This window comes from Ceratotherium simum, chromosome 26, assembly GCF_057802395.1.
Source record: "Ceratotherium simum simum isolate JZ-2026a chromosome 26, ASM5780239v1, whole genome shotgun sequence".
In the NCBI taxonomy this organism is placed as follows: domain Eukaryota; kingdom Metazoa; phylum Chordata; class Mammalia; order Perissodactyla; family Rhinocerotidae; genus Ceratotherium; species Ceratotherium simum.
The window spans coordinates 37,668,447-37,694,541 of record NC_141925.1 but is presented as its reverse complement, the minus strand read 5'-3'; the positions used below and the strand labels follow the sequence as shown (position 1 = coordinate 37,694,541).

Sequence of the window (26,095 nt, the reverse complement as noted above, 5' to 3'; positions counted from 1 at the left end):
TCCGGCCATGCTGAGGCCGCGTCCCACATACAGCAACTAGAGGGATGTGCAGCTATGACATGCGGCTATCTGCTGGGGCTTTGGCGGGGGGGTGGGGGGTTTTGCCCAGGGAGGAAGAGAAAAGGATGCTGAAAAATTATCGTTTCTAAAACTTTGATTACAAGAGTAGTTTTCATTTTAATGTTGAAATAATTTTTTTTTTTTTTTTTTTTTTTTTTTTGCTGAGGAAGATTCGCCCTGAGCTAACATCTGTGCCAATCTTCCTCTATTTTGTATGTGGGTCGCTGCCACAACATGGCTGCCAACGAGTGGCATATGTCCATGCCCAGGAACAGAATCCCAGGCCGCTAAAGTGGAGTGCGCCCAATTTAACCTCTAGGCCACGGGGCCGGCCCCTAAAATATTTTTAAATGTTGCTATAGCAACACATTATAGTGACACATAACTGTTTTCATTTAATACATATTTTTATATGAAATTTCTATTCTGATTCTTCTGTACTTTAGGAGGTAGGTGAAGAAAATATCCTCTGAGTAAAATATTTACTTAATTCATACAAATTTATAGTGAGGATTCAACTTGGAAAACTTGGCCAAATACATTAGGAATGTTAATCAGGTGGCAAAGCTAAGCATTTCAGTCTCTTCTCACTTTAGGGAAAGAAAAAGACCTAAAAGCTGGAAGAGAAAGTTGATTAACCTTTTAACTTTCTTTTGTTTTTTTTTTTTAAAGATTTTATTTATTTATTTTTCCCCCCCAAAGCCCCAGTAGATAGTTGTATGTCATAGCTGCACATCCTTCTAGTTGCTGTATGTGGGACGCGGCCTCAGCATGGCCGGACAAGCCGTACGTCAGTGCGTGCCCGGGATCCGAACCCGGGCTGCCAGCAGCGGAGCGCAGGCACTTAACTGCTAAGCCATGGGACCGGCCCTTAACTTTCTTTTGGATTGGCCTTTCTAAGTAAGAGAGAGCTGCAGCAGTACCATTTCTGATTTCTAGCTCTAAAGGTGTTTCCACTTAGATATCCCTCTTTTAGCGTCAGCTCACCTAATGCTATGTGAATAATTTAAGATGCTTTTGCCCAAAAGTATCAAAATCCCCAACTAATAGTGGTTTAAGCAATAAGGATGTTTATTATGCCACATAAGAAGCCCAGGAGTAGCAAGTTCCTGGTTAGTTAATCATTACTAAGGACTCAGGTTCCTTCTCTCTTTCTTCTCATCCTCAAGCCCAACTCCCCATTGTACCAAGACAGCTACCATTGCTAGTCTTAATCATCGTATCTTCCCTCCTTCCATTATATCCAAAAGCAAGAAGGAGAATTTCTTCTCAGGTATGTCCTTTACAAAGGAGGAAACCTATTCCCAGGAGCTCCAGCATATATCCTCTCATGTCCCATGGCCCAGCAGTCAGAGAGGTTTCCCCAGCATGGTTAGCCAAGGAATACATCTGACGGGGAGAGGGTATAGTTGTTAGGAAAACACCCTATGACACCACCACGTCAAGCAGCTCTGGTATCAAAGGTCTTGTTTCAAAGACTTTCAATGAAAGGCAAGGACTTATACAAATGTGCTTGCTTTAGCTGTGCCTTGCACTGCAGAGTGCTTCTGTGTTTTGCATGTCTCTCTGATTGGAATAATGTTTTTCTCCCACATGGGTTGTGTGGTTTGACTATCGTGTATACTTTAGACTTTATGATTGTTGTTTCTCCAGGAGACCAGAGCCATCCTTCCCAATTTATTCCTTTTTGGGAAGTGGGACTCCAAGCACAGAGGAAGAATTAGGGATGGGGAGTAGTTTTTGTTGCTTTCCACCCTTTTGTTTTTCTTTTCCGACCTTTGGGTATCTTATAATCATGAACTCTTTGGTGCATTTTCCCTGTCTCTCCTTTCTTTTCTCCTCTCATCTTCCTCTCTGCTGATAGATCTGCATGGTCTTACAGCCTCATTTTTGAAAACTGGGGGATTAAAGAAAATGAAAAAATGTCACCCATAATTTTGCCACTCGAATACAACCACTCTATCATTGCTGTATTTCTTTCCAGTCTTCTCTTCCAGTGAGTATGTTCTTAAATAGTGTGCCTAATAACAAACATTGAGTGCTTGCTCCCTGCCAGGCACAGGGCCCAGTACCTGATGTTATTTCATTTAGTTCTCACAACAGTCCTGTGAGTTGGGTGTAGGTACTTTTACTATCTCTTTTATAAGTAGGACCCAGGGGTGAAGTGTGTACCCTAGATCACAGTTAGTAGCTGGTCCGACTTTAGAATCTGAGTTCTTCACCTCTGCACTCTACTGAGGAAAAGGGAAAAGGAAAGAACCAGCCAAGAAGGGGTCACTGAAAAGGAAGAAAAGGGGAACCCCACAATGGAGACCTTTTCAAGAGGGAGATGAGAGGGAATCATTATTGTCAGAGCAGCTGAAGACTAGGGAGGGGCTGGCAGGTATGGTAATTAAAGGTCACTGGTCCCCTTGGAAATGGTGGTTTCACTAGTGTCCTGACTGTAAACTCCAGGTTTTACGGGGTTAAGGATGATGGAAATTACAGAGAAGTAACATACGTGTATGACTTGTTGTAAGTATTGCTTGACTTTTGTACTGCTGTACTTTGTACAGAAACTCGGGTCTCATTAAGTGCCTGCTGTGTGCCAGATACTTCTTACATTGCCTCATCTCATCCTCATGAGCCCCATGGATAGATTTTTGCTGTGTAGTCTGCAGGGTGGGCACTAACCTGGTGGTGTTTCCTTGGGGAGGCTGATAGGCCCTAAGGGTAAACTTGGTCACCTCCTTCTGCATGGTGGTGAGAGATAACCTTCCTGGGCAACCACATTGGGTCCTGTGTCCCTAGCCACCTGCTCTGCAGCTAAGCAAGACAGAGCAAGAGTTGTGGAGGTGGTGACCCCTACGAGAGGATGTAGACGACATTGGTGCTGCCTGGGTCACAGCTGGAGCGCAGGAAAGATCCTGTGACCCAGGGCAGGGAGGCAAGGCCAAGTTTTATTTTCCCCTGAGACTCTGGCAGGTAGCATGCTGCTGGACGCCCGAGAGGTGGTCAGTAAAGTTCACATGGTTATGTTGCTGCTTTCAACTTGTTGTGCAACCTTGGGTAGCATTTCACCTTTATGGGCTGGTTGGCATGCCTAAAGGAGATGATGACAAGCGTTGTTTGAAGATGAGATGAGATAATGTGCCTTGTAGATGCTAGAGTTTCAAAGACCAGAAAAATGCCTCTCTGTTGCCACTTCATATATTCACAAATATTTGAGAAGTCAAAAAACAGTACCAATTTTTTCATTGACATTATTCTCTTCTGTAAAGTAGGTGATGTAAGTTTGTAAGACTATACATTTTCCTTGATTATTCATGAACCAGTTTTTCAATTCTCTCCATTGTATTTTTGTTTTCTATTTCATTAATCTCTACTCTTACTTTATTTTCTTTCTTCTATCTTTGGGATTACTGTTATTCTTTTTCTAATTTCTGAAATGGTACAGTTAACTCATTAATTTAAATACAGGCAGTCCTCGTTTTGCATGGCAGTGCAGGACCATAAAAATGACCATGCAAGTTAAAGCTATGTAAAGGCATCTTAATTATCAATGGGGAAAACTATGATGGTCCCATGACCTTTAAAAATTTTTGTCAAAAACAGGGCCGGCCCCGTGGCTTGGCGGTTGGGTGCGCGCGCTCCGCTGTTGGCGGCCCGGGTTCGGATCCCGGGCGAGCACCGACGCACCGCTTCTCCGGCCATGCTGAGGCCGCGTCCCATATACAGCAACTGGAGGGATGTGCGGCTGCGGCATGCAGCTATCTACTGGGGCTTTGGGGGAAAAATAAATAAATAAAATCTTTAAAAAAAAAAAAAAAAAACATTAAAAACTCTCTTATTGCCAGTTATAAATGTATAGGGAAATGAAAAAAAAAGTAAAACATTTATTTAGTACACAGTAATTTAAAGTATTAGAAACACTGATAATTAAAGCATTTTTATTTATTTGTAGAAAACTTGAGTACTTTCAACGGCACTTGTCGCCTTCTTGTATAACTTGAGATATGGAATAAGTATCTTTTCTATGCTTTCACAAATTGTCATGCTCCTTTCTAAGTTTGGATCAGCTTCCGACATTTTGTCCTTTGTGATTTCAATGTTGTGAGTTGTTGAGAGTTCCTTGAATGCAAAGGTTTTTTTTTTGCTGGCATCACTTTCTCTGAAACCTCTTTTCATATCAACCACTTTGCTCAATTATGTTAAGTTTGGGCTTCACTAAGTTCTTGTGGCTGCACATCCAGAGTCCCTCAAATGGTGGCAGTGTTGACGTTCCCACAGGCAACTATTTCTTCTATAACTTTATTTGCATTCGTTGTTACTATTTTTCATTTCTTTGCTGCACTATTCTCTTTCTATTAACCATTTTTGTAACATGTCCCATGGGTTTATCACTGGGAAACAAGGAGGCAACACAGCTACACACTTTGCTGTCTGTGTGTTCTATTTGCAGTCCTTGCACCAATACCACACTGTCTTTAATTTTAATTTTTTTTTTATAATTCTATTTATTTATTTTTTCCCCCCAAAGCCCCAGTAGATAGTTGTATGTCATAGCTGCACATCCTTCTAGTTGCTGTATGTGGGATGCGGCCTCAGCATGGCCGGAGAAGCGGTGCGTTGGTGCGTGCCCGGGATCCAAACCCAGGCCACCAGCAGCGGAGCGCACGCACTTAACCGCTAAGCCATGGGGCCGGCCCCACACTGTCTTAATTACTGTAACTTTATAATAAATCTTGATATCTAGTAGTACTTCTTTTTTTTTTTTTTTTATAATTTTATTTATTTATTTATTTGTTTTCCCCCAAAGCCCCAGTAGATAGTTGTATGTCATAGTTGCACATCCTTCCAGTCGCTGCATGTGGGACACGGCCCCAGCATGGCCGGAGAAGCGGTGCGTCAGTGCGCGCCCGGGATCCGAACCCGGGCTGCCAGCAGCAGAGTGTGCACACTCAACCACTAAGCCACGGGGCCGGCCCTCTAGTAGTACTTCTTATTCAAAATTGTCTTGGTTATTGTAGGACTTTTGCATTTACATATATTTTAGAATCAGCTTGTCAATTTCCACTAAAACAATCTCCTAGGATTTTGACTATTCAATATAGATTGAATCTATAGTTAGATTTAGGGAGAGTTGATATCTTAACAATACTGAATCTTCTAATCCATGAAGATGGTATATCTTTTTATTTATTTAGGATTTCTTTAATTTCTGTTGGCCCCATTTTGGGTTTTTCATTGTAGAAGCCTTGGACATTTTTATACATGCATTCTTAGATATTTATGGTGTTTTTTTGTCCTATTGTAAATGGTATTTTTAAATTTTTATTTTCTAATTGTTTGATTCCATTGAGTTTTCTATTTTAGTGACTTTTTCATTACTATAAGTTTTATTTAGTTCTTTTGAAACCTGCAAATCAATTTACCTTATTTTTATAATATCTTTATTGAGATAAAATTAACATACAATACAATTCACCCATTTAAAGTGTACAGTTAAGTGGTTTTTAGTATATTCACCAAGTTTTATATTATCATCCCTATCAACGTTAAAATATTTTCATCACCCCAAAAAGAAATCCCATATCCATTAGCTGTCACTTCCCATTCATCCCCAACTCCAGCCATATGCAACCATTAATCTATTTGTCTCTATAGATTTGGTTATGCTGGACATTTCATATAAATGGAATCATACAATATATGATCTTTTGTGACTGGTTTCTTTCACTTAGCATAATGATTTCAAGGTTCATTCACATTGTAGATTGTATCAGTACTTCCTTTCTTTGTATGGATGGATGATATTCCATTGTACAGATATACCACATTTTGTTTATCCATTTTATCAGTTGGTGGACATTTGCATTGTTTCTACCTTCTAGCTATTCAAAATAATGCTGCTATGAACATTTGTTTACAAATTTTCTGTGTACATATGTTGTTCTTTCTCTTGGGCATATACTTAGGAGTGGAATTGCTGGCTCATATGATAACTCTAAATTTAACCTTTTGAGGAACTGCCAGGCTGTCTTTCAAAGTGAGTGCACCATTTTATTTATTTATTTATTTATTTATTTTTAAAGATTTTATTTATTTATTTTATTTCCCCCCAAAGCCCCAGTAGATAGTTGTATGACATAGCTGCACATCCTTCTAGTTGCTGTATGTGGGACGCAGCCTTAGTATGGCCAGAGAAGCGGTGCGTCAGTGCGCACCAGGAATCCGAACCCAGGCTGCCAGCAGCGGAGCTCGCGCACTTAACCGCTAAGCCATGGGGCCGGCCCGAGTGCACCATTTTACATTCCCACCAGCTGTGTATGAGGGTTCCAATTTCTCTACATCCTTGTCAATGCTTGTTATTGTCTGTCTTTGATTATAGCCATCCTAGTGAGTGTGAAGTAGTATCTCATTTTGGTTTTAATTTACATTTCCTTAGTGACTAATGATGTTGAGCATCTTTTCCTGTTCTTACTAGCCATTGCATATCTTCTTTGGAGAAACATCTATTCAGATCCTTTGCCCATTTTTAATTGAGTTCTTTTTATTATTGAGTTTGCAGATTAACTTTGTTATTAATAAAGTTTTGTTTTTATGTTTTGATTCCTTTTATCATCTATGCAGTAGTTCCATTGTTTGAAGTTCTTGAGGGTCTAATTCTGTTGATGCTATTTTTGTGCCACTTGATTCTCATTCATGAAGGGTTCTTTCCACAAGGGTTTTATTGTCATCTTATGTTCTGTTCCATGTTGGGATCATCTATGGAGGGTGTAAAAGTTTTGCCATTGGAAGTCACCAAGAAATGAAAAGGAGAAATGCCAAGCAATGGTGGAGCTTCCCTGATTTCAATTATATAGTTTACTTCTTAGAAAATAAAAATAGTTGATGTAATATAACTTATCATTTGATAAAATTCTTGTAAAATTTTTAGAATTTGCAGGGCAATAGAAATGGCCCTTTATTTTCTGTTGTATCCCTATGAACAAAGGTATTCTGCAAGTTTTGCGGGGGGGGGCTGACTCAGACTTTATGGAAAATACTTTAATGTAAGTATCCAGAACTTGTAAGTTATTCTAATTATCTGAAACTTAAGAAATAATGGCAGATTTTAATTTTCTATAAATCTGCCAGATACATATCCTTCCCCAAAAAAGTCATTTCCTGATCCTTTTCTCTTGAAAATAAATGGTCTCTTATGAATAGAGTCTGTTCTCCTATTATAGAGAATATTCAGAAAATGTGTCATTGCTTTTTTTTTTAACTATAATTGAAAGTGGTAGAAAAATATTAATGATTCAAGAGAAATACCAAATTCTAATCATTTTTCTGCTACATGCTCTCAGCCACTTGAAGATACAATAAGAATTAGCATATATTTCGCAGTGTCTTTCAAATTCGTTTTGCTAAAGCGCCACCTTTTATCAGTTGTACCTTAACTGCAGGGGTGAGCAAACTAGAGGCAAGGGGCTGGCCAGCGCCTGTTGGTGAATAGTGTTACTGGACTGTGCCGTGCCCATTTGTTCACGTGCTATGACTGCTTTCAGGCTGCAGCCGCAGAGTTGGGTGGTTGCCACAGAGAAGTTTGGCCAGCAAGGCCTAAACTGTTTATGACCTGGCCCTTTACACGCCCTTACCCTGACCTTTAGTGTCATACAGTTGCTTAAATGTGAGGACTGAGTGATGGTGGGAGGGATCCGATATCCTTATCTCCTAAGAAAAAGCAGTTCCTTACCACCTGATATCTAAGTGCTTGGGTTTAACATACGTTAACAGCATGATCCTAACAACCACAGTGGTCTAAGAAGCCAAGAGCATAACCACGTTGCCTTGTTGGAAGGAATGAGCAAACAAAAGAAAAGCCAAAACCAGAGCTCTGTAGTCAGGATTTGGCTGGTAAAATATTTTAATCCACTGTGTTTAATTGTCAAATAATGTGTCATATGAATAATAATTCATGTGACTCAGGTTGTCAGGGTGTGTACCTGTAGTTGCACACACAAATCTTTATCACATGTACACAGTTTGACTCAAGGAACAGTACTCATTTAAAAGAGGAAATCAAAATTTGGGTAAAACTTCCAGTGTTGTCCCTAAATCAAGCAACGTTTATTTTTCAAAACTTAGAAAATATTGAAAAGGTAGAAAGGGAAAACAGAAATGATCAGGGGAAAGTATTTTGGCAAAATATTTAAAAGAAACTTTGAACCAGTTTTTTCATCTTTAAAGCATAGAAAAATAAAGCTTGTTCTCATTTATTTCTCAAGAAATAACAGGAGACTTTTTTGGGGGAGTTTACAAATTGCTTTGTGGTCCTTTCACCTCACCATTACATAAATTTAGACTATGTTATTTTGTTCCACTTTAGTCAGCTATTACATTATTTTGAATCATTTATTAAATTATCAGGGCCAGTTTCTTAAATTGGGCATAAAACAGAAGATTTTATCTCCTCTCCACCAGGGAACCTAGAAAATCATAGGTTTTCTTTTTTTTTTTTTTTTTTAGCAGTTTCTGAATTTTATTTATTTATTTTCCCCCAAAGCCCCAGTAGATAGTTGTATGTCATAGCTGCACATCCTTCTAGTTGGTGTATGTGGGACGCGGCCTCAGCGTGGCCAGAGAAGCGGTACGTCGGTGCGCACCCGGGATCTGAACCCGGGTCGCCAGCAGCACAGCGCGTGCGCCTAACCGCTAAGCCACGGGGCGGGCCCTCATAGGTTTTCTTTTGTTATTGATAGAATGTTTATAGATCATGCAATTAAAATATATATATTCATTACAGTTTTGTCTTGTTTATAATAAAAATCCAACCTGACAGTCTTAGGTTTTAAAAATAAGAGCAGAAAAAAAATGTCTGAAATATTTTTTTTTAAATGTTATAAAGTCACAAAAATATTGCAAATATGTTCCTAAGACATAGATAAAATAAAAGAATTCATCCAGAGTCAATGAGAGAACTAAGTTGAGCCAAAGCAGTTATTATTGACTGAAATCACTTATCTTTTAGTTGCAGGTAAGGCTTACTTTAAAGAGATTTAGACCCTTCCCACAAAAATAGGAAACAATCAATAGAGAATTTTATTTTATTTGCCTAACATAAGCACCTTACAAATATTAACTCCTATACTTGTCGTGATAGCCGTCTGAAATATGTGCTATTGTTATTATTTCCATTTTACAGATGAGAAAACTGGGGTTCAAAGAGAGTAAGTAATTTGCCAAGGTCACCCAGCTGGTTAATGGCTAGTTAATTTGATCGCAGGCAGTCAGCCAGCTATGTGGCCTGTCATGCCAATTTAATTTTCTATATATCAAAAAGATGTGCTTTTTCTGACATGCTTTTATTTTATGGCAGTCAAGATTATCCTGTCCGTTATAGCTCACCAGATAAAAGGCTGTGTTAAAGGGCAAACCATCATATAGTCTGAAACTGATTCAACATATATGAGTCTGTATTTTGTGTTTTCATCAGATATAATCAAGATTTTGAATTTTGTACTTAGGAGCATTTATAACATGACCACTTATTCCAACTGTTTTATTGTTTAATTTCACTTTGGGACGTGGAAAAAGATTCCTGGAATTGTACATGTGATAAATGCCTTTGGACTTTGCAAGTGACTTTTGTCATCTCAATTTTCAGGTGGCAATTGCTCACTTAACACCTCTTTTCCCTTTTGGAGCAAGAAAGATCTTAGCTATAGTAATTGTAGCTATAGTATAGTAATTGTAGAGAAAGGCTTATAATTTATAAATTATAATTTATAAAGTCTATTGAAGCACATACCATATAAGTCCATATATCATATAGGCATATTGGTATAAGTATGTATAAATTCCTAAAACTTTCAGAGGATGTCCTGTATTATAAATTGTACTTCGTTATGAAAGTTGTTATAAGGAAAGCATTTCTTCTCTCAGCTTTAAAGTAACTATATGTGCAAATGATGTACTATAATGAGTAAAAACTACAGATGTAAAAGCTAAGTTGTGAAATCAAGATTAGTCAATTTAATATTTAATGCTTCCTGATTGCATATGGGCACATCCTGAATGTAAATGTGAAACATCATTGCCTATTTTTCAATACACTTTATTATAGTTGCCCATTCTCTCAAATCTTTGAATTCTGAAGTGTGTGAAGAGAAAATTATCTTGTTTAAACCTAGTTTTCACAATTATTCAAATTGGTCTTTTTCTCCTTGAGGAATATCTCCAACTCAAGATGGAGAGAGTGTAGGAGTCCTTATTCTCACGCTCTCAGCTATAGCCAAAGAACAGCTGGTCAGGGGTCTACAGCACCTGCACAGGTCTTGGTGACTCGGGGGACCCAGGGGACTCTGCCCCACCACTAACAGGGTCATTGTTCATGAGAGCTAATCACATCCTCTTACAGGTGCACGCAGATGTCTTACTCTGTTCATGGCGCTGTGCTAGGCCTGAAACTATGTGTCAGAAACAAAACCTCTCAGTTCTAACAGACAAAGAGAGGAGGGGGAGGGACTTTGAAGCATGCCAGGAAAGAGTGCCTCTGGTCAGATGCACAGGAAACAGCCAAGAGGTATGGCCCTTGTGCCAGGATGAAGAAGGAAGACAACTAAATAAAAGAGGGACATGCCTAAGACACGTGTAGTTAGAATCATGACATGAGTGAGGCCTGGCTTGACCCTGCCAGACACATTCCCAAGCATACCATGATGCCATGGTGGAGAGTGACAGCCTTAGTGGGGGATTAGGTAGATTCCTTGTTAGTGCACATGGGACTAACCATCAGACTACATGATGGATCGCTGTTGAACACAGCTTTTTATCTGCTGAGCTATAATTGACAGGATAATCTTGACTGCCATTCTGAAAGTTTTTGGTCTTCAGCCATTTGGGAGTAAATGTACTTCCTCAGGTACTCTTTCCTGTTCCAGATGACTTAACAAAATTATTAAAAGTAAGGATGCCAACAAGCACATGAAAAGATGCTCAGTATTATTAGCCATTAGGGAAATGCAAATCATAACCATGGTGAGATACCAATTCATACCCAACAGAGTGACTATAATTAAAAGGACAGACAATAACAAGTGTTGGCAAAGATGCAGGGAAATTGGAACCCTCATACATTGCTGGTAGGAATGTAAAATGGAGCAGCTGCGTTGGAAAAGAGTCTGCCAGTTCCTCAAAATTTAAACATCGAGTTACCATATGACCCAGTAATTCCACTCCTTAGATACATACTCAAGAGGAATGAAATATATGCCCACACAAAATCTTAGCAGCACAATTCACAATAGCCAAAAGGTGGAAACAACCTAAATGTCCAGCAGCTGATGAATGGAAAAACAAAATATAGTATATCTGTACAATGAAATATTATGCAGTCATAAAAAAGAATGAAGTACTTATACATGCTACAACATGGATGAACTTTGAAAACATGCTAAGATAAAGAATCCAGATAAAAAGGCCACGTATTGTATGATTCCATTTATATGAAATTTCCATAGTCAGCAAATCCATAAGAGACAGAAAGCAGATTGGTGGTTCCCAGGGGCTAGGGGAAGGAGAGAATGAGGAATGATTGCTTAATGGGTACAGGGTTTCCTTTTTGGGTGGTGAAATGTTTTTGAACTGGATAGTCGTGATGGTTATACAACATTGTGAATGTGCTAAATGTCACTATTGGTAAATTTATGTTATGTGTATGCTATCACAAAACAATACCAAAAAATGTAAGTATTCCACTTCTGAAAAGTTCCCAATATGGGATATCCTAATTAATTCATATGAAAAACAATATAACAGACATTGTAATAATCCAAGAGGCTAGTTGTACACATTTCCCAGCCCCCTAGAAAATGCAGGCAGCCCAGCAGCAATGTTATTAACATCTAATCCTGACCTTATTCTCCTCAGCTTTTCACCAGAGGAGAAATCTGAAAACCTGAGTTAGGACCCTGGTTGGTCAGAAATCTTGTAGACAGTTTGCTCTGTGCTTTACAGCATGTCCCACATCCCATGTGCCACCTCCTAACCTCACTGTAACCCCATGCAGAGTTTTGATTGGCCCCAACTTAGTATGAATAACACGGTAAGTGAATTTTGTTGGTATTAATGGAAATATAAAATTCAGGAGTCTCATTTAGATCTCACAACAGTCCTCTGAGATAGGAGATATTATTCCCATTTTATGGGCAAGAAAATGGAAACTTAGGTTAAGTAAGTTGTCTAACTTTACACCACTAGTTATCAGTGAAGCCGGGGTTTAAATCTGTCGATTCTGTGGATAGTGGAGGATTTCCCACAAACTCATGGAGCTTGAGCTCTAGGGCCCCTCAGTTTCACCAACTCTTTTAAAACCCTGTGCTTAATTTTGAATTTGTAATCTTTTATTCCTTAAAGAGGACCCAACAAAAGTTGGATTTCTATGCAGGAACAAATTATGAAAGTAGTCTTCAAAATCTGGAAGACTCGGCATGTGACAGAAGGATTTAGATCGCTTGTGTATTGTTCCTTAAATCCAGTGGAGGGGGGCCGGCCCTGTGGCTTGGTGGTTAAGTGCGCGCGCTGCGATGCTGGCGGCCCGGGTTCGGATCCCGGGTGCACATCGAGGCACCACTTCTCTGTCCATCCTGGGGCCGAGTCCCACATGCAGCAACTGGAAGGGTGTGCAGCTGTGACATACAACTATCTACTGGGGCTTTGGGGGCAAAAAATAAATAAAACCTTTAAAAAAAAAAAAAATCCAGTGGAGGGAAGACATAGGAAGCCAGAATTTGGTTCAGTATAGAAAACGGCCTTGGGACAAGTCCTTCTGTAAAACCTGCAAAGGAGCTATGAACAGCTGTGCTTGCAATAATATCTCAAGAAGGATTCTGAGGCTGAGAGAGGTGTCCTGATGATCTTTTAGCAGTGTCTGCTATAGGGAGGTTCTGGAGGAGGCGGCGGCAGCGGTTACAACAAATGTGCCATCCCTGCCCCACTCAGGGAAACTTTTGGTAAGGCAAGGATGTGAGAAGTAGATATACTCTAGGATGAGCTTAGCACTGTTGGTTGATAGACTAAATGAGTGTATCAGATAACGATATTGGGCTCTTGCATTCTAACTCTATGAATCAGATTTCTCTAGGCTGTCTTGAAACCATTTACATCATTAATAAACTTGGTCCCCACATTCAAGATACCAACAACACAGTAAGGGAGATCATGAAAATATATACATACATAGCTTTAGTACAGGACCGAGTGCAAGAGTAAAAGGTACAAAGGCTACAGAAATTCACAGGAAGAGATCTGCATGGGGATGGGGGAGGTGGAGGGAAACTTAGTGTGAGGACATGCTGTAATATCCTGATGGTCAGCATCGGAGGTGGAAAGGGTGGTGGTTTCTGGTGGAGGGAACACATGGAGGGGACAGGATATTTCAGTTCATCTGGGATTTAGGATTCATAGCGAGGATCGTGGGAGATAATGGGCACAAATTAAAATTGGAGCCTTGTTATTTTGAGTGCTAGGCTACAGAATCGGTGTTTGAGTCTCATTTCAAATTGAAGTAAGAATTAGTATTATTAGGACTAAAAGGTTTTGAGTTATTAAAAGCTGACTAATATTTTAGGAGCATGGGTTCAAAGATAAAATAAAAATTATGAGGTGATTGGGCCGGCCCCGTGGCTTAGCGGTTAAGTGCGCGCGCTCCGCTGCTGGCAGCCCAGGTTCGGATCCCGGGCGCGCACCCACGCACCGCTTCTCCGGCCATGCTGAGGCCGCGTCCCACATACAGCAACTAGAAGGATGTGCAGCTATGACATACAACTATCTACTGGGGCTTTGGGGGGAAAAATAAATAAATTTTAAAAAATTAAAAAAAAAATTATGAGGTGACTAAAGAGGCAAATTAAATGCCTTGGCTTAGTTGCCAAGTTTTTTGCAACTAAGAACTGGACTCTTAGAGTCCAGAATAAGTCTATTCCTGTAACCCTTGAGTGCAGTGAAGCTGATATATATATATATGAGTCAGGTATTTATAACTCAAAGCCATGGCTGCTGGTCAGCAGCTTCCAATTTTCTAACAATAGAAATTTGTGACATACTAAAGTTTCTTTTTTCTCTGTGCATATATATGATTAAATATTTTAATCTTACCTCACTTTTATTCTCTATTCAATCCTGTCCAACTTCCCACTTCATATTAATATTTTAAAATAACTTATGAGTCCTCCAAGAAGTTTAGAACTACACTTGCATTTTATGAGTATTAAAATATACTTTGTTTTTAAAAAATTAATACCTTTACTGAAAAATGAACCTAATAAACACAGTTTCTATCTTTTTTAAAATGTCTGTTTTTACTTAATTAAAACCTGTGGCTATATAAACTGTTTTGTGCACTGCTTTTTTTAATTTAACATTCCACACATATTTCTTTGCATTCATAAGTAATCCGTTCCCTCATCCTTTTATATGGCTGCCTGCATTTCACATCTTTGCATTTTCCTCTCTTGGTACGGAGGTGGAGTCCCTGTGCTAGGGAGGAAGGTGGGCATTGGATAGGGTTTGTTTCTTCTTTGCTCTTGTGAAAAATTGTCCCTTAACTGAAAAACAAAAGTCATTCTATGGTACTCTGAAAAACATATAAAACCAAATATTCAGTAATCAAAGGATTACAGTAGTTTTCTTTTCTCATTTAAATCACAATATGCTTATTCAAATGAGCACCTGCTATCTGGTTGGCAGTGCTCTAGTTACTAGGGATAAATCAGTCCATAAAAATCCCCGCTCTTGAGGAACTTACAGTCCAGTGGGTGGTAAACAGACAGACAGGTCTAATATGCCAAGTAGTGAAAAGGTGAGGGGCCACTGAGTGATGGAGAAAAGGGACGGAGGGGCGAGTTGGGTAGAGTGCTTGGGGACCTGCAGTCGGGGGGGAGCTCCGCAGGGAGATGTCTGGGGAGACCATTCCAGTGGAGGCCTTGTGAGCTTGGTCACAGTGTGGAAGCCAGTCAGGTTGAGGTGCTGTTAAGGATGGGAGGGTGGGAGGGTGGGCGGATGTCTGGAGGGAGAGCAGGCATAGGGTGGGCCCAGGTCACATAGGGCCTTGTGGGTCATGGTAAGAACGTTTCCTTCTAACATGAGGTCGGGATGGGGAGCCTCTGAAGATTTTGAACTCAGGAAGGACATGGTTTGACTTATATTTTAAAAGGTTCTTCCTGGCTTCTGTGAAGAACAGACTGTAGAAGGGTGGGAACAGGGAGACTGATTGCAGGCTGTTGTAGCAGTATAGGTGAGAAAGAACGATGGCTTGGACGGGGAGAAAGGAGAAAGGAGAGGCAATGGGTTTTGCTGTGGATTGGAAGTCAAGTGGGAAGAAGGGGGTGGGGTGGATGCGGGAGTCAGGGTTTGCTTTTCGATGTGTAAGGTTTGGGATGCCTGTTAGACCAAGTGGAAATGTCGAGGAGACAACTGGAAATGTGAGTCCAGAGTTCATTGTGTGAACGTGTAGTTCTATATCCCTGTGAACAAGATGGGCCCCATTTTGCTTGCCCAACGATATTGTTACTTAACACTCGATGCCCTGTGGCTTCCCTCAGTCGGAAACCAACAATTACTGAGGATCGCAGAGTGTCAGATGCTTCACTTCTGTTTTCTCATTTGATTCTCACCAGGTCCTATGAGAGGCTGTTTATTTACATGTCCATCTTACAGGTGAATGCAGGGAGGCAGGACAGAAGTGGGACCCATGGAGGCCTCCTATGCCCAGCCCTCCCCACCCCACACAAAGCTTCACAGCAGCAGGAACGTGCCAATCAGGGCAGCAGCCCAGCCCTTCCCTTTTCTGAGCACCCCTTCTCCAGTGTGAGTTGTACAGCAGGCAGTGGGGATCCCTGCTGTTGTAATGGATGATCATCTTTTTATGCCTCCCTAGTTTCTTTCCTAAAGCATTTTTTAGTTTGTTTCAGAAGTTTAGTTGCATCAAGCAGGTAGCCATTGACCACTCTGTTTGACTCAGAGGTAGGGCCTCTGTGTGTGTGTTTGGGCCATGACGGGTTGGGGAGGGGGGTGCTGATTTTCAAGGGGGGCCTTGGAAACTCAGTCCCACCACTTTGGTTTTATTTCCTGCACGACCCAAACAGTCTGAGCTGAAATGGCTTTAGGTGGCCAGGCCAGCCCTCACCCGTTGTGCTTCTGTGATACTGCCCAGCCTCCTAGAGGTAGCCTGTTCCACTTTAAAACAGCACTAAAAGTTAAAGTGTTCTGGCTGATGTTGAGTAGACATTCCTTTCCCTGTAATTCACATATACTGAGCATCATTCCATCCTTGGGTACCTGGTAGAGAAAATCTAATTCTTTTTCTACGAGATTTCTCTTCACATATTTGAATGAGGACACAGAGTAGTTCAGAGCACAGGCTCAGGATCAGATGTGGATTCAAATTCTGGCTCTACTGCCTTTAGTACTTGTGTAACCTTGAGCAACTCATCTAACCTCTCAAAGCCTCAGCTTCCTCCTCTGTGCAGTGGGAGTAATAGCAGTGCTCCCTCTTAGGTTGTGTGGACTAAATGAGGCCATCGCTGTGAGGCAGTTAGCACAGTGCTTGGCACAAGGGAGGGACTTGATACCTGCAAGTATTGCTGTCTTTGAGGATCTTACAGTTGTGAGCTGGTGTTTGTCGTCTCTCTAAGGTAGAAGAAGGTGAGGACAAGGTTTGAACTGCAAAAGCACGGAGTTAATTCTGTTTGTTCTTGTTCTGTGTTTCAGTTGTCAGTGTGGAGTAACAGATATAATTAAATGGATGCTAGGTTTTGTGGATCTTCCTTAAATCCACATCATAATAGGGCCACCGAACATCTATATGGGCTGTGTGATCCTAGATCAAAGGAATAAATGGCTTTCCATCTGAGAGTTGGGAGCAGTAGCCATGTTTTATTTTGTGTTTTTAAACTTGTTCAGTTAGAAGTGGTTGCTTTTAAACAAAACAACAAAAACCTTAGTTCTCTTGAAAAAATTCTTCACTTAAAATTTTTAAGATCGTTTTTACTCAGTAATATTGAACTGAAACTCTCTTAGTGCCTTCTCTACCATGTATTGTCCTTATCTTTGTGTTTTGGGGTCCTGTTTTAATATTTTTAAAGAACTTTAAAAATTTTCAGATGTAGCATTTTTTAAGCTTGAATGAAAATGCCGACAGGTAATTAGTGATACCATAAGGAATAACTAGTTGTCAGCTTCATTCATTATTGATAATACACCTGCTTTCATTATTGTTAGTATCAAAGTGGTTATATTTTAGCCTTAATCTGCTAATCAATGAAAAAGGAAGATGAATAATTAATGTTAACTTACTTCACTTGATACAATAGCTAGTAGAAAACTTCTAGTCTTTTAATGCTGCATTTTACATTAAGATGTAAAGAAAACAATCACTTTGTAATCTGTATATGGATGCAAAATTAATAAATTATTTCTGTGTGATATATAATTGATACACTTAAATAAGTTAACATGTCCTTTTAGCTAAAATAAGAGTAATACATCAAAATCCAACTTGAGAAATATTTTCTCTTCATTGCAAATCCTGTGCTTTATTTAACTTGACAGTACTTATGTACAGCAGGTAGGCTAAAATAGTTTAATTACTAATAAAAAATGAAGTGGGTAATAAACATTTAATTTGCTTCCTGAATCAATCTATCAATCATAATGACAGAATTATCACCTAAGCCCTGAATCTCCCCCCTCCTTGATGTAATATTTGGTCATAATTTCAGAGAGGACATCTCTACTTGGTCTTACCTTAGATGTTGAAAGACTAGATCTCTGATGTTCTAGGCTTGCATTTGCTCTATACTGCACTGGAAAGACTTAATTTTAAAATACCCAGAATGTTATCTAATGATAATTCCCATTGAGATTTAAGTCCTGTTGCAAAGATAACAGTAATATTTTAATTTTAGAACATTTCTTATATATAAATTAAGAACTTATGTCAATCATACAGGGTTTATTGGTTTCCATTTATTCTTCCTTCAAACCTTAATTAAGTCGTCCCCTTTCTTAAAGAACACATTGTTTAATGTTGCTGTCTCCACTTTCTTATTTCACTTTTCTTTTATTGCCAAATTTCCAAAATAATTGGTTTATGCCAACTTCCTCCTTTCTGCATCATCTCTCGCTTCCTTTCCCACTTTTTACCAGAAATAGGGAAGCTGGAAAGAATCTAACACTGAGTGTCTGTGTCTTGCTCTTGGCACATTTCCCTTGTTAAGACACGTAATCCTCACAGCTTGGGTTCTCAGGTGTCCAGCACTAAATCCACATAGTCTGGTGTTGTAGCTTCTTGTTTGGCAAAATGAAAATTTTATAAACAAAAATGTCCCTTGTTTTGTTTTAAAAAAATTATCTTGTTTGTGGCTTAGGATCTTCTGAGGCCGGACCTCAGTGTTACTAAGCCTTGGTGATAGGAAACAAAAGCTGCCAGGAATTTTCTTCTGGAGGCTCTGAGGATGGAAACAGCTCTGCGTGGGTGCCAGCCCTGCCTAAGAGGGCTCGGTCTGCTGGGGCTCTGGGTCATGTGGATGGATGCCATGCACTCACACTCCACAACAGAAGCCTGTCTTCATCTAAAAACAGTTGTTTCAGTGGAGGAAAAAAAGGAGAGTACAACTTTGGGACCAGGCATTCGAGTTCAACAAAAGTCACTTTTCCTGTAGGAATTTCTGTAATAAATATGCATTAGCAATATAATCAAATACTACAGATGCCACCTTTTGATGGGTCAAGCTTTTGCTAGAGTTTTCTTTTCCTGCTCTCATTGTACTTGACGTTCTTTTTCACTGTAATCACCCTTTCATTCATTTGTTCAATATATTTATTTATTGACCAGACTTTGAAGGCCTGTTGTGTGCCAGCAGGCACTGAGGGCACACAGCTAACTGAGAATCAGAAGATCGAGTACTTATCTATGCATAACTTCTAGAAGCATTCAGACACTGCTTGTGTTTTCCTCCGAGCAGGGGCTGGTTCCTAATTACTGCTAGTTCCAGATGGCTACTACGTGGTTTTTCGTTTATTTGTTTTTAATTAATAGATTTTATTTTTTTAGAGCAGTTTTAGGTTTATAGAAAATTGAGCAGCTCTTACCCAGAGTTCCCACACACTCCTCTCCCCCGCACTCACAGTTTCCCCTATTTTTAACATCTTGCATTGGTGTGATACATTTGTTACCAATGATGAACCAATATCGATACATTATTATCAACTAAAGTCCATAGTTTACATCAGGGTTCATTCTTTGTGTTTTATGAGTTTTGACACATGTTTAATGACATATATCTACCATTACAGTATCCATTCCCACACACACACACCCTTGGCAACCACTGATCTTTTTGCTGTCTGTAGTTTTGCTTTTTCCAGAATGTCATTTAATTGGAATTGGCCTTTACACGCTGGCTTCTTTCCCTAAGCAGTATGCATTTAAGCTTCCTCCATGACTTTCTGTGGCTTAGTAGATCGTTTCTTTTTTATCCCTGAATAACATTCACTTGTACTGATGTACCATAATTTGTTTATCCATTCATCTTGGTTGCTTCCAGGTTTTGGCAATATGAATAAAGCTGCCTTAAACATTCATGTACAGGTTTTTCTGTGGACATAAAATTTCAAGTCATTTGCGTAAATACCTAGGAGCACGATTATTGGAGCAAATGGTAAGACTGTTTACCTTTGTAAGAAACTGCCAGATGTCGTGCAAAGTAGCTTTACTATTTTGCATGCCCACCAGCAATGAATGAAAGTTCCTCTTGCTCCACCTCCTGACCAGCATTTGGTGCTGTCAATTTTTTGGATTTTAGCCATTCTGATAGGTGTGTAGTGGTATCCCGTTGTTTTAATTTGCAGTTCCCTAATGGCATATGATGTGGAGCATCTTTTCATATGCTGGTGAGGTGTCTGTTCAGATCTTTTGCTCATATTTTGAGTTGTTTGTTATCTTATTGTTGAGTTTTAAGAGTTCTTTATATATTTTGGATACAAGTCTTTATCAGATATATATGTTGCAAATATTTTCTCCCAGTCTGTGGCTTATCTTTTCATTTTCTTAACATTGTCCTTTGAAGACCAGAAGTTTTTAATTTTAGTGAAGTCTACCATCATTTTTTCTTTCATGGATCACGCTTTTGGTGTTATATCAAAAAATTCATTACTAAACCAGAGTCATGTAGATTTTCTCTCATGTTATCTTCTAAAAGTTTTATAGTTTTGCATTTTACATTTAGGTCTGTGATCCATTTTTGTGAAAGGTATAAGGTCAGTGTCTAGATTCATTTTTTTGCAGGTGGATGTCCAGTTGTTCAGCACCATTTGTTGAAAGAACTATCCTTTCTCCGTTGAATTGACTTTGTTTCTTTGTCAAAGATCAGTTGACTGTCTTGTGTAGGTCTCTTTCTGGGCTCTCTTTTCTGTCCCATTGATCTATTAGTACATTCTCTCACCAATAACAGATGTATTGATCATTGTAGCTTTATAGTAGGTCTTGGAGTCAGGTAGCGTCAGTCCTCTGACTTTGTTCTTCTTCAATATTCTACTGGCTATTTTGGATCTTTTGCTTTCCATATGAACTTTAGAATCACTTTGTTGATACTCACAAGATAATTCGCTGGGATTTTAATTGCAATTGCATTGAATCTATAGATCAAGTTGGATAGAATTGACATCTTAACCATATTGTCTTCTTATCCATGAACATGGAATATCTCTCCATTTATTTAGATCTTCTTTGGTTTCTTTCATCAGAGTTTTATTGTTTTCCTCATATAGATCTTGTACATATTTTGTTAGATTTATTCCTAAGCACTTCATTTTTTGTTTGGTGCTAGTATAAATTGTATTGTGATTTTAATTTAAAATTCCATTTCTTCATTGCTGGTATATTGAAAGCTATTGATTTTTGTATATTAACCTTGTATCCTGCAACCTTGCTATAATTATTTAGTAGTTCTAGGAATGTTTTTCTCAATTCTTTGGGATTTTCTACATAGACAATCATGTTATTTACAAACAACAGCAATTATTCCTTCCTTCCCAATCTGTATACCTTTTGCTTCCTTTTCTTGTCTTATTGCATTTAGAACTTCCAGGATGTTGAATAGAGAGAGGACAACTTTGCCTCATTTCAGTCTAAGGGGGAAAGCATCTCATTTCTCACCATTAAGTATGATGTTAGCTGTAGGTTTTTTGTAGATGTTCAAGTTGAGCAAGTTCCCCTCTATTCCTGGTTCACTAAGAGTTTTTACCATGAATGGGTGTTGGATTTTGTCAAATGCTTTATCTGCATCCACTAACATAATCATGTGATTTTCTTTCTTCTTTAGCATGTTGATATGATAGATTACATTAACTGATTTTCATATGTGGAACCAGCCTTGCATACATAGAATAAATCCCACTGGTCATGGTGTATAATTCTTTTTATACATTGTTGGATTTGATTTGCTAACACCTTGTTGAGGATTTTTGCATCTCTGTTCATGAGAGGTACTAGTTCGTAGTTTTCCTTTCTTGCAATATCTTTATCTGGTTTTGATATTAAGGTACTGCTGGCCTCATAGAATAAGTTAGGAAGTGTTCCCTTTGCTTCTATTTCCTGGAAGTGATTGTAGAGAATTGTTATCATGTCTTTCTTAAATATTTGGTAGAATTCACCTGTGAAACCATCTGGGCCCAGTGCTTTCTGTGTTTGGAAGGTTATTAATTGTTGATTCAGTTCCTTCAGTAGACACAGGCCTATTCAGATTATCTTTTTCTCCTTGTGTGAGTGTTGATAGATTGTTTCTTTCAAGAATTTGGTCCAGAGCCAGCCCTGATGGACTAGTCGTTAATGTTCAGCACTCACTCCTCAGCAGCCTGGGTTTGCTTCCCAGTCGCAGAACCACACCACCCATCTGTCAGTTGCTGTGCTGTGGTGGTGGCTCACGTAGAAGAACTAGAACAACTTACAACTAGGTTATACAACCATGTACTGGGGCTTTGGGGAGGGAAAGTGTGGTCTGTCTTGGCAGAAGTTCTGTGTGTGCTTTAGAGTATGTATTCTGCTGTTGTTGGATGAAGTATTCTGTCATTTAGATCCAGTTGATTGATGGTGCTGTTGAGGTCAGCTATCCTACTATTATTCTGCTGGCTGGATCTGTCAATTACTGATAGAGGGCTATTGAAATCTCCAGCTATTACAGTGGATTACCTATTTATCCTTGCTGTTCTATCAGTTTTTGCCCCATGTATTTCAACTCTCTGATTGGGCACATACACATTAAGGATTATTTTGTCTTCTTGGAGAATTGATTCCTTTATTATAGTGTAATGCCTCTGTTTATCCTTGATAATTTTCCTTGCCTTGAAGTCTGCTTTTTATGAAATTGCTATAGCTACTTCACCTTTCTTTTGGTTACTGTTAGCGTGGTATATTTTCTTCATCCCTTTACTTCTGATATATATACATCTTTATATTTTAAAAGTGGGTTTCTCATAAACAACGTATACTCAGGTCTTGTTTTATTATCCACTCTGTCTGTCTCTGTCTTTTAACTGGTACATTTAGACCATTTATATTTAAAGTGATTAGTGATGTAATTCAATTAATATCACCATATTTGTAACTGTTTTCTATTCTTTGCACTTGTTTCTTTTTAAAAAATCTTCTGTTTTTCTGCCTTCTCTGGTTCTAATGGAGCATTTTTATGTTCCATTTTCTCTCTTCTTTTAGCATAGCAATTATACTTCTTTAAAAAAATGTTTTTAATGGTTTCCCTAAGGTTTGTAGTAAATGTTTATAGCTAATCTAAGTCCATTTTTAAATACCACTATACCACTTCATGGGTAGCACAGATACTTTATGATAGTATTACCCATTCCTCCCTCCCATCCTCTGTAGCACTATTGTCATTCATTTCACTTATCCATAAGCTATAGCCACTCGATACATTGTTGCTGTTATTATTTTGAATAAACAATTATCTATTCTATCAATTAATAAAAAATAAAAGTTTTGATTACCTTCATTCATTCTTTCTTTAATGCTCTTCATTTCTTTATGTAGATCCAGGTTTCTGACCTACATGATTTTCTCTCTGAAGAACTTCAGTTTTCCTCTGGTGTCCTTGTTTTTGTCTCTCCTGTTGTCTTTGGGTTTTCTTTAAAAATCCTTCTAAATGGAGTCTCAGACGTAATCTGTTATTATCCTGGAGCCCTGCTGATGGGTGATGTGGTGGTAAAGTATAGGGGAGGGGGGCCATTCTTAATCTTATGTTTAAATCTCCATTTTTTGTTTTTTTGGGGTATTTTTGTTTTTTGGTGGGCTACAGTACCTGGGATATGACCTTCAGAAGAGTTTCTTAGCCTTCCCCACCCCCCTTACTTGAGACAGGGCTGGAGTTAGCTAATTATCTTCCTCAGGTCAGATAAGGCTTTAGTAAAGTAGGTTCTCTTGAGGGTTGTCCTTACACAGAACAGAACAATGCTGGGCTGATTTCAAAATGGTTACTTTCCCCCTCCCCATGCCAGAAGCCCCAGGGAGATTTTCTCCATTCTTCACAATAAGAATCTGATGGGGGGGGCTCTTAGAGGTACAAGTCTTGAAAGTGTGGGGGCCTCCTGAGACGGAGCCCCCTGGAGTTTTTAACTGTCAAGCTAGTCCACAGTGAGCATCAGTTTCTGGTCCCGGTAAACTATGATTTATCTGCATTAGCCTGACTCTAGTTTTCAAGGCAGATCTTTACCTGTGAACTTAATTCTCTGGTGAATCTAAGAAGAGTTCTTGTTTTTTCAGTTTGTTTAGCTTGTTTCTTGTTGTGAGTAAGGGAGTGATGACTTCCAAGCTCTTTACATGTTGGAGCAGAAACCGGAAGTACCCTTGCAGTTGGTTTCTGACCTAAAGTGGCCAGATGTGTCTGTTCTCTAATGGATCAATCCTGATATGGTTTAACTACAGGAGAATTGTCAATACTTAAAACTGAGGTGCTAAGTATTCTGTTTAATACTGTAAAAGGCTGTGAGGTAGAGAAAAGTAGAGTATACTCTGTGTTCTTTTTGATAATAAGAGATTGCCAGTTGTTCCTCTGGGGTCCCTGGGAATGGGGGAAGAAACATGAGAGGCATGCTGAGCTGAGTTGAGGAGAGGTAGGTGTCTATTTCCCTTTTTTGGTAAATTTTAAGAAGTATTCCAAAACATTTTAAGCATACTAAAGTGTATTAAAGAATACATAGATATATGTATGTAAGGAACAAAAAAAGAATAAAACAAACATGGTGACTAGTTACAAGTTGACAGCCTAGTATGTGAACTTTATTTCCAGAAAATGAGTACTCACCCAGAAAATAGCGTGTTGAGGAGTGTGTGGGCTTATTTTGTTGGTGTATATAATGCATTATTGAACTAATTTGCTACTTTTGTCTAGACAAACACACACCTTACCAGCCAGTATTTCTCTTCAGAGCACAGGAAAGCATTATACTCACCCAAGCCTGTATTCTTGTTACCACTATGCAGATGAGAAAACCGAGGCTCTGTGCGATTACCTGGAGAGAGGTTAAGTAACTTCCCAGGTGTGCACAGCATTAAGAGGCCTGTCTGGCGCCATTGCATCTTCCTGTAGATGCTTTGACTTTTGCCCAGTCTTTATGTCCCTTGAGCTCTCTGTGGGTGATGATGGTCCAGAGCCCCCCACTTTCTGAAGATGCTTCCAATCTTTTAGCTTTCACAGTACCCGCTCTTTTTCAGCCTCCTTGACCAGCCTTTCCCCTTCTTCATGAGCTCTTCTTCCTGAAGACCTTGTGTTCTATCACTGAGAGATCAGCAGGAGCTGCTGGCCTTTTATTATGAAAAACTGATGTCCTTTGGGCAGCCCATTCTAGTTTTATATATAAAAGTAAGTTTTATTTGTTCTGTGTCTAAAAGGGATTCCATTCCTCTCCAAGGGGGAAAAATGTTTACATTTGTGGCTACAACTTTTGTCTGGCTGAGAGGACTTTTCACTTTCAGATCTGTGGCCATTTCTACTATTTTCTAAGATTGAGGTTGCTAGAGATCTTGCTATTAAATAAGTAGAACATTGATATTATTTCTCCTGTCAACACACCTCTTACTCTCTCCCTTACCTCCATCAACCAGCATTGGATTAACCACTAGAGGAGGATGAAATAATTTTATTCTTCTTAACAATAAATAACTAAATAAATTTAATACTGCAATAAAGAATTGGTATGAGATAAACCTTTATCAGAAACCCTAAAAGGGGATGAATAGTCAGGAACACAAGATCATAACTCTTAAATGCCAAGTCTTCATGATGAGATTCAGGTTATACATTATTGGCTGGAATGCTATCTAAGTCACTTTGTGTCCTCAGAGTATCAGATATGGGCACACAGTGTTCATCTGCCTCTCATTTGTGACATTAATTTTGATTCTCCAGTGAAGGTGCTGTCTGATTTCTCCACTGTTAACAGTTACTATTTTTTTCTGTTGCTACTAATAAGCTATCTGTTGGGAAACACTTGCAGACTGCGCACATATCTTATTCCTCATCAACATATGTACCCTAGATTTAGTATCTATTAATGATTTTTGCCTGAACCAGTTTTTATTGTGATGGTTGCAAAGTGATGATTTTCCAAATCTAACACTCCCTCCGTATTTACCTATTGGCACTTGGTGTTCTACTTTTAGCAGGAGCCCTCCCCTGTCCCCCATTTCTTTCTTTTTTTATTTATCTATTTATTATTGCTATGGGCTCATGGAGTCCAAGATTTTCTCAATGATTTATAATTTATTACTGTCTTTAATTATTTTGGTGCTCAAAATGTCCCATATATGCCCAGTAGGAGCTCCTTCAAGCTGACTCATTCATTCATTCACTCGTATGCACTTCTTTACTTTTTTGCATAACAGTATGTTCCAGGCTCATCTTGTCCCTTCTGTGCCTCAGTTGTGGAATCAGCAGCTATTTTTCTGAGGAGTGTTAGTTCGTTTTAGTGAAGAATGATATTAGAAACCAAGATTTGGATA

At 39.0% G+C, this 26,095-nt stretch overlaps 1 protein-coding gene across 2 annotated transcripts in view; it reads left to right on the top strand.

Moving 5' to 3' along the window:
- Positions 1–26,095, top strand: part of BAIAP2L1 (BAR/IMD domain containing adaptor protein 2 like 1) — a 103,450-nt gene that overhangs the window by 42,755 nt on the left and 34,600 nt on the right. The gene's annotated exons all lie outside the window — the stretch shown is intronic.